The sequence below is a fragment of the Callorhinus ursinus genome, unplaced genomic scaffold (assembly GCF_003265705.2).
Source record: "Callorhinus ursinus isolate GAN/ISIS: 27379988/994484 unplaced genomic scaffold, GSC_fseal_2.0 scaffold4, whole genome shotgun sequence".
NCBI classification, from domain to species: Eukaryota; Metazoa; Chordata; class Mammalia; order Carnivora; family Otariidae; genus Callorhinus; species Callorhinus ursinus.
In genome coordinates, this window is record NW_027397066.1 from 1648521 (window position 1) to 1665701 (window position 17181).

At 41.8% G+C, this 17181-nt stretch overlaps 1 protein-coding gene and 2 pseudogenes across 1 annotated transcript in view; 1 reads left to right on the plus strand and 2 right to left on the minus strand.

The window, feature by feature from the left end:
• Nucleotides 1-1787: 1787 nt before the first annotated feature.
• Nucleotides 1788-2401, minus strand: LOC112835765 (Golgi SNAP receptor complex member 2 pseudogene; annotated as a pseudogene).
• A 30-nt stretch (nucleotides 2402-2431) lies between these two features.
• LOC112835766 (mitochondrial pyruvate carrier 2 pseudogene) lies at nucleotides 2432-3019 on the minus strand (annotated as a pseudogene).
• An 8904-nt stretch (nucleotides 3020-11923) lies between these two features.
• FAM193A (family with sequence similarity 193 member A) overlaps nucleotides 11924-17181 on the plus strand; it is a 113215-nt gene continuing 107957 nt past the window's right edge. The window contains 1 exon segment of the mRNA XM_025887376.2: nucleotides 11924-12049. The gene's annotated coding sequence lies outside the window, so the exon portion shown is untranslated.

Sequence of the window (17181 nt, forward strand, 5' to 3'; positions counted from 1 at the left end):
GTAGGTCTTCCATAAATACTGACTGAACCGTACAGAAGTAGGAATGTAGGAAAAATGGAATATTTTCTAATTGTGAGGCGTGTTTCTATCAATTTATTTCCTTTTTTTTAATAAAAGATTTTATTTATTTATTTGACAGAGAGAGCGCATGCATGGGGGGGGCAGGCAGAGGGAGAGGGAGAAGCAGGCTTCCCGCTGAGCAGGGAGCCCGATGTGGGACTCCATCCCAGGACCCTGGGATCATGACCTGAGCCGAAGGCAGACGCTGAACCAGCTGAGCCACCCAGGTGCCCCTATCAATTTATTTCTGATAATATGTTTTATTTGCATTTAACGTTTCTTTGCACTCACCACAGACCATCAGGTGAGAATAGACACCTTTAACGGGATGATTACTTGGCAGTTTCTTTTGTACCGCTGCAGGTGATCTTCAGCAGATCTGGCCCAGAGTTTCCAAGCATGGAACTGAATAGGTGCTTGGTCCTGGGAACCCCAAAGCCCCTTTACTGTAAGAAGCATCTAGAAGCGCCAGCTTCTCTGAGGGGAGGCTTCCAGAGCTTTCAGCTCATGATCACTTAGTCTCTTCTCATTTGATTTTAGTTAACAACTGTAAAAACATAGAGCAGATATCTAAAAAAAAAATAAAATGTATCTTAACCTGAAAAACAGAGTTGAATAATTTAAAAAATATATCTTGAGATAATAAGACTATAATGCATTGGAATGCGTTTTGAGCTATCTGGTCCACAGTGATTTTTTAAAAATTCAGTCTTTGAGCCTTTAGTCAGATGACGCGAGCAGAGATAGTGACCTCTCCCTCAAGGAGCCACCATATATGATTCCGTGTGCAAACATGGGTTATTCATTATGAATCAGAGTGCTAGCCAGCACTGGATGGCCACTAACTGTGTGCCAGCCTGGGGCTTGGGGCACTTACTGCCTCCTCAGGGCAGGCGGTGAGGCAGGTGTTCTAGGACGAGAGAGCTGAGGGGCGGCGAGGGTGACTGATGCCCGTGTTAGTCCTCCAGCGAGTGAGGCTGGGCAGGCCGGCCCAGAGCGGGCATTCTTCATTACCTCAGTAGCTTGTTTTTTCTTTAATTTTTCATTCTTTACTTGGAAAAATAAACTTTATTAAGGTATAATTTACGCACAGTAGGACGCACCCATTTTAAACCTACAGTTGTAGGAGGAGTGACGTCTGCCACTCCAGTTAAGACTCAGGAAAGGTCCATCACCCCACACAGTTCCCGCATCCTCCTTTTCCAGTCCCTCCTCTCTTGTCTGGCCCCAGGCAGCCATTGATGGTTATTGATAGGATTTGGTTAAAATCTACCATCTCGCTAGCTGTTTTCTGTTCATCATTTATTTCTTGTTTTCTTTTCCCTCTTTTTCTGCCTCTTCTGGGTTTAATTTAGCATGTATTATGATTCCATTTTATCTCTTCTGTTGACTTATTATTCATACCTCTTAAAGTATTTTTATACTTGTTGCCTTTGGGTTTATAGTGTACTTTTTTTTAATTTCTGTTTATTTTGAGAGAGAGAAAGGAACTTCTTTCATTTCCTAAGCACCATGCTTCTTGGTGGCACTAGCTTCCCCACCAAGGTGTCACAGTAAACAGCAGATTTGAAACTCCCACTGGGTTATGGATCACAGTTATTTCCGAGGGGTCTTCACAGTTAAGATGGGCATACATTTCAGAAGGCAGCCTCTGGGCTCCCCTCTCTCACACACACACACTCACACAGACTCTCCCACAGTGGGAACATTGTTCAGCTGGTGGGCTTGGCTGGCTCATGTCAGGTACTGTACCACGAGGAACATGACCGCACGGGTGAGCAGCATCCCACCAGTCATAAAGTACTTGTCCTGGAAAGCCCGCTTCTCACCTCATGCTGTAACAAGCTCAGCATGTTGGCAGTATCAAGGATCTTCTGAGCCCCCTTCAAGGTCAGTCTCTGGGCCCTCAGTCCTTCCAGAATACTGTGCCCTACTCCAGTGAGGTCATCTGTGCTGTGGTGAATTTTCTGGAGGGTAAATGCCATGAGTCATCCATTAGAATGGCACTGAGTCCTTAGTGGCGGAAGTGTGATGCAGAAGCCCCTCGTGCCATCTCTCTTGCTCTCTTATGTATCACTGATGCTGGAAGTTTCCAAGCATTCTACAGGTGCTAGACATGATACTTTCAGTGGTCAACATGAAGTTTGGCATTCTGTCTTTTGTTAGAGGGCTCCTTGCTGGACAAAATCTCCAGACATTCTAGATGGCTGAATATCTGGTCTGTGTTTGCTTGGATTTTGTTTTCTACTAAGTGCAGAGACTATTTTGCCATCTCAAGTCCTCCCTTGTGAGACTAGGTCTTATGGACCTGCTTGTGCGTTTGCTGGTATAGCGGCTCCATGTCGCCAGCCCTGCCGGGTCCAGTCCTGGCTTTGCAGTATATATTTTATTTGTTTGTTATTACATATTTGCTTTATTTTTCTGTTGAATCAAGTATTGGCCCCCAGTTTACAGGTTGTTGTTTTTTTATGCCTTCCGAGCAGTAGCACAGTGAATATCACCCTGTCAATAGCCAAACAATAAATCAGATTACTCCCAGTGGTTATGACCACATCCAGATTGTTCTAGTGGTCAGGAACTCTTATTTGTTTGCTTTAGCTTTTAGTTCTTGGTTATATCTCCAAATATAGAAGAACTGAAAAACTCCTGCTGCCCCCACAGAGAAATTAATAGCAAACAGATTCTAGCTTTTTGGAACAATTAACAAGTGAGTCTCCTGACCACATAAACCCTGTAGCCGTCAACATAGCAGATTGAGTTGTGCTGCGTTTCTCTGCAGGTCTGGCCATGTCAGCCAATCCAGCACACACCACCCCCATTTCATAATTGGAACTCAGAAAAAGACTGGGACCTGCCAGGTGGTTGTACACAGCCTCAATTTCTCCGCCAGCAAGAGCTTCATTTTATCAAGGATCCAGTGGTAGGTGGCCCGAAGGGCCCAGGTGCCAGCAGCTGACATCTCTGTGGAAGAGTGGTCGTGGAGGCAGCCCTCTCCCCTCTGCATGACAACGAAGGGCACTCGTCACTTTCTCTTGCCATAGTGCCTCATATCTTCCTCTCCCCTTACAGTGTACATTTTAAATTCATCCAAAGTTTACCTTCAGATGATACTATACTGCTTCACAGTATAGTACAGGCGTACTTTGTTTTAATTGAAGGTTTGTGGCAACCTGCGTTGACCAAGGTTTTTTATTGGTGCAGTTTTTCCAACAGCATTTTTTCCCCTTTGTGTCTCTGTGTCACAGTTGGGTAATTCTCAGTATTTCAAACATTTTCATTATTATACTTGTTGTGGTGATGTGTGATCATTGATCTCTGATGTTACTATTGTACTTCTTTTGGGGTGCCACAAACTGTGCCCATTAGGACGGTAAGCTTTTTTTTTTTTAAGACGGTGAATAATAAATGTTGTGTATGTTCTGACTGCTCTGTGGACTGTCAGTCCACCCCCCCTTCCCACGTGGGCCTTCCTGTCCCCTGAGACACAACAATATGGAAATTAGGCCAATTAATAACCCTGTAATGGCCTCTAAGTGCTCAAGTGAAAGGAAGAGTCACACATATCTCACTTGAAATCAAAAGCTAGAAATGATTAAGCTTAGTGAGGAAGGGATGTCTAAAGCCGAGATAGGCCAAAAGGTAGGCCTCTTGTGCCAAAAGGCCACGTCACAAATGCCAAGGAAGGGTTCTCGAAGGAAGTTAAGAGCGCTACTCCAGCGAACACATGAGTGATAAGAAAGCACAATGGCCTCATTGCTGATGGGGAGAAAGAAGATTTTGGTGGCCTGGATAGGAAATCAAAGCAACCCCAATATTCCCTTAAGCCAAAGCCTCATCCAGAGCAAGACCCTGACTCTCTTCAAGTCCACGAAGGCTGAGGGAGGTGAGGAAGCCACAGAAGAAAAGTCTGCAGCTAGCAGAGGTGGGTTCATGAGGTTTAAGGAAACACAGAAGTGCCAGGTGAAGCAGCACACGCTGATGGAGAAGCTGCAGCAGGTTCAGCAGAAGATCCAGCTAGGATCGCTTGGGAAGGTGGCTGCTAAACAGATGCTCTGTGGAGACGCGGCAGCCTTATCTGGGAGAAGAGGTCGCCCGGGACTGTCCTAGCTAGAGAGGAGAAGCCAGCACCTGGCTTCAGACGTTCAAGGGACAGGCTGACTCCCCTGTTAGGGACTAATGCGGCTGGTGACTTGAAGCTGAAGCCGGAAAATTCTTAGGGCCCTTAAGAATTATGCTACCTCTCCTCTGCCCGTGCTCTACGAACGGAACAGCGCGGCCTGGACGACAGCATACCTGTTTACAACACGGTTTACCAAATATCTGAAGCCCACTGTGGAGACCTACTGCTCAGAAAAAAAAGATTCCTGGGCGCCTGGGTGGCTCAGTCATTAAGCGTCTGCCTTCAGCTCAGGTCATGGTTCCCGGGGTCCTGGGATCGAGTCCCATCGGATTCCCTGCTCAGCAGGGGGTCTGCTTCTCCCTCTCCCTCTGCCTGCCTGTCTGCTGACTTGTGATCTCTCTCTCTCTCTGTGTCAAGTAAATAAATAAAATCTTAAAAAAAAAATTTTTTTTTTAATTTAAAAAAGAAAAAAAGATTCCTTTTGAAATATTACTGCTCGTCGACATTGTACCTGGTCACCCAAGAGCTCTGATGACGTCCGGCGAGATTAGTGTTGTTTTCGTGCCTGCTAATGCAACACCCATTCTGCAGCCCACGGAGCAAGGAGTAATTTTGACTTTGAAGTCTTATTATTTAAGAAACGCACTTTGCAAGGCTGTATTATTTAAGAGACACACCACAGATGGTGATTCCTCTGCTCGATTTGGATAAATTGAGAATCTTCTGGAAAGGATTCACCATTCCAGACGCCATTAAGAAAATGTTCCCATGGTTCAATGTCAGTACTAACAGGAGTTTGGAAGAAGTGGGTGCCAGCCCTCGTGGAGGACGTTGAGGGGTTCAAGACTCAGTGGAGGAAGTCACTGCAGATGTGGTGGAAACAGCCAGAGAACTAGAAGTGGAGCCTGGAGCGGTGAGCGAACCTCTGCCCTCTCAGGATAACACTTGGACGGATGAGGAGGTGCTTCTGTGGAGGAGCAAAGAAGGGGATTTCTTGAGATGGAGTCTACTCCCGGTGACGATGCCCTGAAGATTGTTGAACTATGACGAAGGATTTAAATACTGCATAACCTTAGTTGATAGGTTGGCAGGGTTTGAGAGGACTGACTCCAGTTTTGAGAGAAGTTCTACTGTGGGTAAAATGCTATCAGACAAAAATCATTTGGGAAAGGAAGAGTCAATCAGTGCAACAAATTTATTCTCTTGTTTGAAGAAACTGTCACAGACACCCCAACCTTCAGCAACCCCCACGTGATCAGTCAGCGGCCGGCAACATCGAGGTAAGACCCTCCACCAGCCAAAGGATTACAGCTGCTGAAAGCTCAGATGATGGTTAGCATTTTTTAATAGATACAGTATTTTATAATATTTATGGTAATTTAAAAATAAAGTATTTTTAAATTAAGATATGTACATAATTTTTTTTAAACATAATGCTATTGCACACTTAATATGCTACAGTATAGTATACTGGGAAACCAAAAAAATCATTTGACTGGCTTTATTGGCAGTGGTCTGGGGCTGAACCCACAGTCTCTCTAAGGTATGCATAAATGCCTTACACAGTAAATTCCCAGTTCTTAATGCTATTGATGTTATTTATTTTGCTTTTACAAATGCTGTAAATACACAGTACATTGCTGTTTTTGCTTTTGAAAGTCATCTTTTAGTGCAATTCTTAAAAAAAGAGAAGACTAATTTTATTTTACTTGAATTACATTTTTAGGGCTCTTCATTTCTTTTCGTAGATCCAAGTTTCCGTCTTATTCAAATTCTTACTGCCTAAAATACCTTCTTTAACATTTTTTGTAGGTTAAGTCTCCTGGCAATGAATTTCTTCAGTATTTATTTCTGAGAAAGTTTTCCTCCGTTATTTTTAGAAAGATATCTTTGTTGGGTATAGGATTTTGACTTAACAGGTGGTGGTGGTTGTTTTTGCCTTTCAGTACTTAAAAAAATCACTCCACTGTCTTCTGGTTTTTATGGGTTTGTTGTTGTTGTTGTTGTTTGTTTTGGTGGGGTTTTTTTGTTGTTTTTGTTTTTTTGCAAGAAGCCTGGTGTAATTCTTGTTTTTGTTCTTCTGTAGGTAATGTCTCTTTTTATCTCTGGCTGCCTTAAAGATTTTCTCTTTTTTTGCTTTTAGCAGTTGAAAGTGATATCATGAGGCAGATTTGTTTTGTTTTTGTTATTTATCCTAATTGATATTCTCACTGCTGCTTGGATCTGTGGTTTGGTGTCTCATTAATTTTGGAACGTTCTCCACAATTTCTTCTGCTCTGTTAACCTCTTTGTAGGATTTCGATTACATATATGTGAGAATGTTTCATATTGTTTCACACTTCTTGGTTGTTCCCCAGCCCCTTTTCTTTTTGTATTTTACTTCAGATGACTTGACCTGTCTTCAAGTTCACTGATTCTGTAGTGTTCATTTCTCTGCTGAAATTACCCCTCTGATCTAGCATGTTGTCCACCTTTTCTGTTAATAGTCTTTAACGTGTTTAAATTCCCTGTTAGATAGTTCCAACACCTGCTTCATATCTGAGTCTTGTTTTGATGATCGCTCTCTTTGGACTGTGGTTTGTTTTTTGCCTTTTGTATGGTTATACAAAATTATAATTATTATTCAAAGCCAGACATATTGTATAGGACAGTAGAAACTAAAGTAAATCACTTCTATACCTGGAAATGGACACAGTTTTCTTTCTACTAGGCGTTTAGTGCTGTAGTTGACATTACTCTTGTTAGGAGTTGGCTGCCATGGTCATTGTCAGTGCACCACAGCCTTCAGATTTCTATAGCAGTGTCTACTAGAGGGTGGTTTACTACAACTCTGTAATTCTTTTTTTCCCTTAAGATTTTATTTATTTGAGAGAGTGAGAGCAGGAGAGAGGGAAAGAGAGAAAGAAAGTGAGCACACAGAGGGAGAGGGAGAAGCAGACTCCCTGCTGAGCAGGGAGCCCGACACGGGGCTTGATCCCAGGACCCCGGGATCATGACCTGGGTCGAAGCAGATGCTTCACAGACTGAGCCGCCCAGGCGCCCCTGTATTCTAAGTGTTAAGTCTTCCCTTTCTATGTTGCTTCACAGTGTATGTATATTTGCACACCCTTACTCCTCTCCTGTCCCTCCTCGGTCTAGTCTTCAGTTAACTTTTATTTGAAGCTTTTTCGTTTGGACACACGTATGGCAACCCTGAGTCTTGGGGTATGGCCTCCTCAGTTCTCCTGTCCCTTCCTTGGCTGAGACTGTGGGCTCACCATGTAATCCTGCCCCTTCTCCAGGAGTTGTGTCGCCAGAGCCCTTCCCTGTATAGACTAAGGCTTTTTTTTTTTTTTTTTTAAAGATTTTATTTATTTGACAGAGAGAGACACAGCGAGGGGGGGAACACAAGCAGGGGGAGTGGGAGAGGGAGAAGCAGGCTTCCCGCCGAGCAGGGAGCCCGATGCGGGGCTCGATCCCAGGACCCTGGGATCATGACCTGAGCCGAAGGCAGACGCTTAGCGACTGAGCCACCCAGGCGCCCCTAGACTAAGGCTTTTGTTCCTTAGTGGGTGGAGGGGAAGGACAGGGAGCCGGGGTTCTCACCCCACCCACATAGCTGTTGCTCCCTGATTCTGTTACTGTCCATGCTCTTTCGAGCTCTTGCAGAGCCTTTCAGTGCTCACCCACTGGGCTTCATAGAGACGTTGCAAAGAGATGTAGGCTTCCCAATTCCTGTGATCCCAGGAATTGTCCTGGCAGCTTATACTGTCTTCACAATATGTCGTCTGTTCTCAACAGACTCACCTTGCCAGTGTCTGATTGCATCTGCCTCAGGTGAGTATGTGTGCTGTTTCACTGCAGGCATTTAGTTTTTGGACCAGTTTGCTCTGTGACCTCCGTTCCCTGATAGGTTCAGAAAAAGTCATGGACTTGGAATTAGTTGGTTTTCATTGTGAGTGTGGGAGCAGTGTTCCCCTCCTACCCCCCAGCTCTCTCCATCCTGGGGCAGAAGTCAGAAGCAACCATGTCTTGAGGAACAGTTTTATTAAGTTTGATGAAGTCCAGTTTATCAATTTTTTCTTTTATCATTAGTGCTTTTTAGGGTCCTAAGAAATCTCTGTCTACCCCAAGGTTGAAATCTTTTGTCTACTCCAAGGATGGGAATATTTTATTTTTAAGTGATGTCTAATACCAGCGTGGGGCTCAAACTTACAACCCCAAGATCAAGAGTCGCATGCTCCACCAACTGAGCCAGCCAGCACCCCTATAATTTTACCTTTTATGTATAGGTCTGTTATCCATTTCATATTAATTTTTACAGTGGTGTTAGGTAAGGTTTGAGGTGTTCTCCTCCTCATATGGATTTCCAGTTGTATCGTTTCTTGAGAAGCCTTTTCTTTCCCAACTGAATTACCTTGTTCCTTTGTTAAACATTTGTTTCTTTTTTCAAAACCTGTTATTGTTAAATACTATAAAAGTGCATAAAATGATTGTATAGCTTTGCAAATTTCTTGAATTTGACCCCTAGTATGAGCATCATTCAGATAAAGAAATAGAACATTTTGGGGACTCTGAAAGCCCACTAAAGGTTGTATTTTGGTTACAGTTCTCTTTCTTTCCCTTTGCAGGTAACCCCTAAGCATACATTTCTAAACACTGCAGTTTTGCTTGTTTTTGAATGATATATAAATAGAATTATACTACATACAGTCTTTGGTATATGGCTTTTTTCATGCAATAATATTTTAAAGATTTGTTTTGAATTGAGCTGCAGTTTGATTGACCATTTTAATTGCTGAGTAATGTTCCACTATATGAATAGACTTCAGTGTACTTATCCATTCTATAGTCGATGGGTACCCGGGCTATTTCAAGTTTGGAGCTGGTATGAATAATCTTGTACATGTATCTTGGTGCATACAAAACTTAGTATCAGGAAGGATATGTGTTTTCGGGGCTCCTAGGTGGCTCAGTACGTTAAGTGGCTGCCTTCGGCTCAGGTCATGATCCCATGGTCCTGGGCTCGAGCCCCGCATTGGGCTCCCTGCCCAGTGGGGAGTCGGCTTCTCCCTCTCCCTCTGCAATCTCTTGCTCATTCTCTCTCTCTTTCTCTCAAATAAAGAATAAAAGAAAATCTTTTAAAAATATGTATGTGTGTGTTTTCAGTCTTAATATAGTGCATGTTCCCCAGGATGGTTGTTCTTATTTCCACTCCACCAGCAGTGCCTGAGTATTCCCATTGTTCCATGTTTTTGCCTAAATTGTCACAATTTCTTTTTTTAGCTACTCTGCTTGTTATTTTACTGTGGTTTAATTTACATTCCTTGTTTACATGTGAACTTACCTTTTCATGTGTTAATTGACCATTTGGCTATCCTTTTTTGTGTGAAAAGCCTGTTCAAGTCTTTTTCCTCATTTATTTTCTATTGAGTTTTATATCTTTTCTTATCTTTCTTGCTTTTTTAAAAAATATATTTATCAGAGAGAGAGCTATACTTTTGTTGTTGTTGTTGTTGAAGATTTTATTTATTTGTCAGAATGAGCGCACTCACAAGCAGGGGGAGCAGTAGGCAGAGGGAGAGGGAGAAGCAGACTCCATGCTGAGCGTGGAGCCCGATGTGGGTCTGAATCCCGGGACGCTGGGATCACGACCTGAGCCAAAGCAGATGCTTAACTGACTGAGCCCCGCAGGTGCCCCCACCTTGCCTGGGTTTGAATCCTTGCTCTGATACTTACTAGTTTGGACAAGTTTCTTAAACTCAGCACCTTGATTTTCTCTTTAGTGAAGTGAGGATGGTAATGCACAAACAATATAGGGCTATTGGGATGATTAGGAGCTGCTATACATATTTAGGAAATTACCATATTTCCTCTACTGCAGATAGTTTGTCTAAGTTGGTATTAAAAAAAAAAAACTTTGTATTTTATAGAAATTTTAAATTTCTGTGTTAAAAGACTTTGGCGTTTAAAACAACTAAACATTGCTATGTAGAGCTATTGTCAGCTGTAGTCAGATTCTGATTTTCTAGCTGTTCTTTTTCCTATCTGTAAATTATTCCTTTGGCTTCATTTTCCTTCTGCCCAGGGCTGGATATTTTATTCTTTATTAGCATTCACAGAAGATGGGAAAAGGGAGAAGTAGTGACTCTCCAGCCCAGTGCTGCTCAACAGAAATGGAATGTAAGCCACATATGTGATTGTAAAATTTTCAGTAACCATATTATAAAAGTAAAAAGAAATACGTATAATCAGTTTTACTTCGTGTCTTTTACTTAGCCCTAAGTAGCCTGCCACAATATTATGTCAGCATGGAATCCATGTAAAGATTATTACTGAAATATTTACATTCCTTTTTTATACTAAGTCTTTGAAATCTGGTGTGAATTTTATGGTTGGGCTCATCTCAGCTTGGACTTGCTGTATTTCAGGTGCACAGTAGCCACATTTGGACAGTGACTACCAAACGATGTGCAGCTCTGTCTTTTGTTGGTTTGGGGATTAACTTAAAGCTATCTAACATTGCATTTGACTTTGCTCTTTTTTTAAAAAAAATTTTTATTGGGGTATGACATACAACATTCTATTACTTTCAGGTGTACAATATAATGAATGATTCAGTATTTGTATATATTGCAGAATGATCACTGCAGTAAGTCTAGTGTCTCTCATCATACATAGTTAACAGAATTTTTTGGAGCAGTTTTAGGTTCACAGAAATTTTGAGCAGTAAGTACAGGGAGTTCCCATGTACCTGTCCCCTGTCCTCACAGATGCACATGCTCCCACACTTTGAGCATCCACCACCAGAGTGGGACATTTGTTATAGTTGGTAAACCTACATTGACACATCTTCATCACCCAGAGTCCATAGTTTCCATTGGGGTCACTCTTGGTATTATACATTTTATGGATTTGGACAAATGTATAATGACAGGTATCCATTATTAGGCTATCAGCAGAGTAGTTTCTCTGCCCTAAAAACCCTCTGTGCTCCATCTTTCCATCCCTTCCTCCCCCAGACCCTGTTAACAACTGATCTTTTTGTTGTCTCTGTGACTTCGCCTTTTCTGGAATGTCCTGTAGATGGAATCATACAGTATGTAGCCTTTTCAGATTGGTTTCTTTCTCTTAGTAATGTGCATTTAAAGTTCCTCCATGTCTTCTCCTGACTTGATAGCTTGTTTCTTTTTAGTACTGAATAATATTCCATTGTTTGGATAGATCATAGTTTATCCGTTCACCTTCTGAAGGATATCTTGGTTAGTTCCAAGTTTTGGAAATTTTGAATTAAGGTGCTATAAACATTCATATGCAAGTTTTTGTGTGGATCAAAGTTTTCAGCTCCTCTGGGTAAAGACCAAGGAGCATGATTGCTGGATCGTATGGTAAGAGTGTATTTAGTTTTGTAAGAAACTGCCAAACTATCTTCCAAAGTGGCTGCACCATTCTGTCTTCCCATGAGAGTTTCTTTTGCTTCACATCCTCGCCAGCATGGCCATTCTGATAGGTGTGATGTGGTATTTTGTTTTCATCAATGTTGTTTCTGTGTTTTGTTTTGTTTTTTAACTTGCTACATAGCTCACATTTGTGGCTTGTGTTATATTTCTCTTAGAAAGAGCTGGGGTGGATAGCTCTGAAGGAGTTGAAAAGGAAGGAAAAGAGGCTGTTAGTAGGTTGAGGTGGAAGTGTGATCCCAAGGAGGGCGCTTTGTTTCTTCAGCCTAGTAGTAACAGTGTGCTTGTATCCTCATGGAAATGATGCAGGAAAGAAGGAAGGATTGATGATCCGAAGAATGGAGGGGAGAATCCATAGAACAAAGTCCTCAAGCAGATGGCGGGGCCTGGTGCATGAGCAGAGGTTTCACCTAGGCGAGGAGGCGTGTGATGGGTAAGCATGCCAAAGGGCTCAGCTTCAGGTAGATGGCATGGAGCCTGTGGAAACATACCACCCGTGGGTTTTCAGACATATTGTTAGGCCTTTGTGCCATCATCAGCAGGATGTGTGTATACCCATCGTCCTTCGTTCTATAGCACTGAGTGTTGTCGTCTTTAAATGTTTGCAAAGTCTTAGCAAGAAGCCTCTGCTCTTCCCCTTGTGAAACCCACGGAGACCAGAGCTTTGACAGGCACCTGCTCATTTGGCCAGGTGCCCTGTTGATGCACACGTACTTGTGTCCTGCCTCATGCTGCCACCCACCTGCACACGTCATCCACTTGTAAGTCTCTGCTCTGCTTCCCCTCAGCTTGATCTCTGCATCTCTGCTCCCTTTCCTCTCCAGCTCCTACCAGGAGGCACCCCCCCCCCCGTTCTTTTAAACTCTTAGTCCTTTGATGAAAGTTTCTTTGCCTCCTTATTCTGACTCATCTCCCTGCCTTGTGAATTTCTTGGACCATAAAAATTTTAGTAACAATCCTGGAGACTGACTCAATGTTATCAAAGTCTGTATTATGGGAAGTTGAGGATTCTTTAAAAGCAAGTACTTTCTGTGGCTATTATTTTAGGTCACTGGCTAGTCTTTGGTGTGGCTTTCCTGGGGCCAAGTGCCTCCCTGTAGCCAGGTGAGTGGTGGTGATGGTGATGGGAGTGGGGTGGACGGTGGGGAATGCCTCTGGCCTGGCTGCCTGGGTTAGCAAAGCCATATTAATGATGGGCTTGCCAAGTGTGTGGATGGCTGGCTACCTTTGGAATCACCTCAGGTCCCTCAGTTTTCAAATGTTGCCTATCCCACTTAGGGTTTCTGATTCAAAGCCTTTCCAGCTTCTGTTCTATTTATGTGTCTCCCCCCCCGCCCCCACCCCCCAGTGATTTCTGGGTATTGCTGTAAAGACCATTAGCACCCTATACAAAATGACTGGTTACTGGGACTTTCAGATTTTAAAGGGGGATGCAAACTGTAGCCGGAGAAGTTGGTAGTATTTTGATACCAACTTGTCATTTGAACACAGTAGATTATTTGTATTTTAAAGATTGAAGAGGAATGTAAGAAATACATATTTCCAGAGCTGTAAGTCTTTTTTTAACTGTGTGATTTGCTGCTATTAATAAATTCAAGTTATTTTTCTCTTTTGCCATATGGAGCTTTAAATGCAGAGACCTGAAGTATTTTGTAAATATTTTAATGTGTGAATTGCTGTGCTGCTGGATGACGGAGCAGTGGTGCTGAACTGGCGCGGGCATCCTGGCTGGCTCTGAGGCTGGCTGAGATGTGTCTTTTCTTCCAGATAAGTAGGATCAAAACAATTACATTGTTGACTAGACATGGAGCGTTACTTCATCTGTATAGAAAAACCATATTAATAACAGGTACATACATAAAACCATTTTATGTAACTATAGTTCTAGCAGACAGCCAGTACCACTGTGCCTTCCTTAATGCACAGAGCCACCCCATTTATTTCTGTAGAACCACTGGTCGTTCACAGGCAGGCCAATACAGGAGGTTAACTTGCAGTTATAAGAAAAAATGGTTGGGGCACCTGGGTGGCTCAGTCGGTTAAGCATCCAACTCTTGCTTGATTTTAGCTCAGGTCACGATCTCAGAATTGTGAGATCGAGCCTCTTGTCAGGCTGCACACTCAGCCAGGAGTGTGCTGGAGATTCTCTCTCTCACTCTCCCCCTCTCCCCTGCTCACACATGCACACTCGCTCTATCTCTCTCTCTCAAATAAATAAATAAATACATCTTTTAAAAAACATAGTTGCAGGTTTTTTAGGCTTTCTCTTTTTTTTTAAATATGTAAAATGAAAGTAAATCCTAAAGAAAGCTCAGTTCCACATTACCTATAAAAAGAATGCTATAATAATGTAATAATATGGGATCATATATAATTAATGTTTATTGAGTTTTTAGGAAGCACCTTTGAAATCTATAAATTGCTAAATATTTGCTCTGTGATTATATAAATTATATGTTACAACACATTAAATACTTAAGGTAATTTTACACCTAACTTATGATTCGGTTACCAGTTTCTTGGTAACTAATTGGAAGAGAGCATAAGTATTAATGTTAGTAATTATTTCCCAAGCAGTACCTCTTGCTTAACTTGCACGTGCCTTGGGAAAGCTGAGTTCAGGAAGGAAGCAGAAAAGATTGTAGATATTTTAGTGACCACACAGGCAGTCATCCCTGGACTTCAGCACAGGTAGCTGATAAAAGATCATGTGTAAAATAAGGAAGGAAATTTGTGATTGAATAGGTAACACAAAATGTGAATTACTGATTTGAACTAGTCATTTCCTTAACTGAACATTTGTTGGATGCCTTCTGTATGCTGGGTGCTTTGTGGGACTTAAGAATTGTTGAGTGTCGTCTGCAAGAGGCTCATTTTAGACCCAAAGACATCTCCAGATTTAAAGTGAGGGGGTGGGAAACCATTTACCATGCTAATGGACATCAAAAGAAAGCTGGGTTGGCAATCCTCATACCAGACAAATTAGATTTTAAACCAAAGACTATAATAAGAGATGAGGAAGGACACTATATCCTACTTAAAGGGTCTGTCCAACAAGAAAATCTAACAATTTTAAATATCTATGCCCCTAACATGGGAGCAGCCAATTATATAAGCCAATTCATAACAAAATCAAAGAAACACATCGACAACAATACAATAATAGTAGGGGACTTTAACACCCCCCCTCACTGCAATGGACAGATCATCTAAGCAAAAGATCAACAAGGAAATAAAGGCTTTAAATGACACACTGGGTCAGATGGACTTCACAGATATATTCAGAACATTCCATCCCAAAGCAACAGAATACACATTCTTCTCTAGTGCCCATGCAGCATTCTCCAGAATAGATCACATCCTGGGTCACAAATCAGGTCTCCACCAGTACAAAAATACTGGGATCATTCCCTGCATATTTTCGGACCACAGTGCTTTGAAACTAGAACTCAATCACAAGAGGAAAGTTGGAAAGAACTCAGATACATGGAGGCGAAAGAGCATCCTACTAAAGAATGAATGGGTCAACCAGGAAATTAAAGAAGAATTAAAAAAATTCATGGAAACAAATAAAATGAAAACACAAATGTCCAAAATCTTTGGGATGCAGCAGAGGCGGTTCTAAGAGGAAAGTATATAGCAATTCAGGCCTTTCTCAAGAAACAAGAAAGGTCTCAAATACACAACCTCACCCTACACCTAAAGGTAGAGCTGGAGAAAGAACAGCAAATAAAGCCTAAACCCAGCAGGAGGAGAGAAATAATAAAGATCAGAGCAGAAATCAGTGAAATAGAAACCAAAAGAACAGTAGAACAGATCAACGAAACTAGGAGCTGATTCTTTTAAATAATTAATAAGATCGATAAACCCCATCCAGACTTTCAGAAAGAAAAGAGAAAGGACCCAAATAAATAAAATCATGAATGAAAGAGGAGAGATCACAGCCAACACCAAAGAAATACAAACAATTGTAAGAACGTATTAGGAGCAACTATATGCCAGCAAATTAGACAATCTGGAAGAAATGGATGCATTCCTCGAGACGTATAAACTACCAAAACTGAACCAGGAAGAAATAGAAAACCTGAACAGACCTGTAACCAGCAAGGAAATTGAAGCAGTCATCAAAAATCTCCCAGCAAACAAGAGCCCAGGGTCAGATGGCTTCCCAGGGGACTTCTACCAAACATTTAAAGAAGAATTAATACCTATTCTTCTGAAACTGTTCCAAGAAATAGAAATGGAAGGAAAACTCCCAAACTCATTTTAAGAGGCCAACATTACCTTGATCCCAAAACCAGACAGAGACGCCATCAAAAAGGAGAATTACAGACCAAAATCCCTGATGAACATGGCTGCAAAAACTCTCACCAAAATACTAGCCAATAGGTACATTAAAAAGATTATTCACCACGACCAAGTGGGATTTATTCCTGGGCTGCAGGGTTGGTTCAACATCCACAAATCAATCAGTGTGATACAATACATTAATAAAAGAAAGAACAAGAACCATATGATACTCTCAGTAGATGCAGAAAAAGCATTTGACAAAGTATAGCATCCTTTCTTGATTAAAACTCTTCACAGTGTAGGGATAGAGGATACATACCTCAATATCATAAACGCCATCTCTGAAAAACCCACAGCAAATACCATTCTCGATGGGGAAAAATTGAGACCTTTTCCCCTAAGGTCAGGAACACGGCAGGGCTGTCCACTATCAGTCACTACTGCTGTTCAACATAGTACCAGAAGTCCTTGCCTCAGCAGTCAGACAACAAAAAGAAATAAAAGGCATCTGAATCGGCAAGGAAGAAGTCAAACTCTCACTTTTTGCAGATGATATGATACTTTATGTGGAAAACCCAAAGACTCCACCCCAAAATTGCTAGAACTCACACAGGAATTCAGTAAAGTGCAGGATATAAAATCAGTGCACAGAAATCAGTTGCATTTCTATATACCAACAACAAGGCAGAAGAAAGAGAAATTAAGGAGTCGATCCCATTTACAATTGTACCCCAAACCATAAGATACCTAGGAATCAATCTAACCAGAGAGGCAAAGAATCTGTACTCGAAAATTATAGAACACTCATGAAAGAAATTGAGGAAGACACAAAGAAATGGAAAAACATTCCATGCTCGTGGATTGGAAGAACAGATACTATGAAAATGTCTATGCTGCCTAGAGCAATCTACACATCTAATGCATCCCTATCAAAATACCATAACTTTTTTCAAAGAAATGGAACAAATCCTAAAATCTGTATGGAACCAGAAAAGACCCCGAATAGCCAAAGGAGTGTTGAAAAAGAAAAGCATAGCTGGTGGCATTGCAATTCCGGACTTCAAGCTCTATTACAAAGCTGTCATCATCAAGACAGTATGGTCCTGGCACAAAAACAGACACATAGATCAGTGGAACAGAATCGAGAGCCCAGAAATGGACCCTCAACTCTGTGGTCAACTAATCGTCTGACAAAATAGGGAAGAATATCCAATGGAAAAAAAGACAGTCTCTTCAACAAATGGTGTTGGGAAAATTGAATAGCCGCGTACCAAA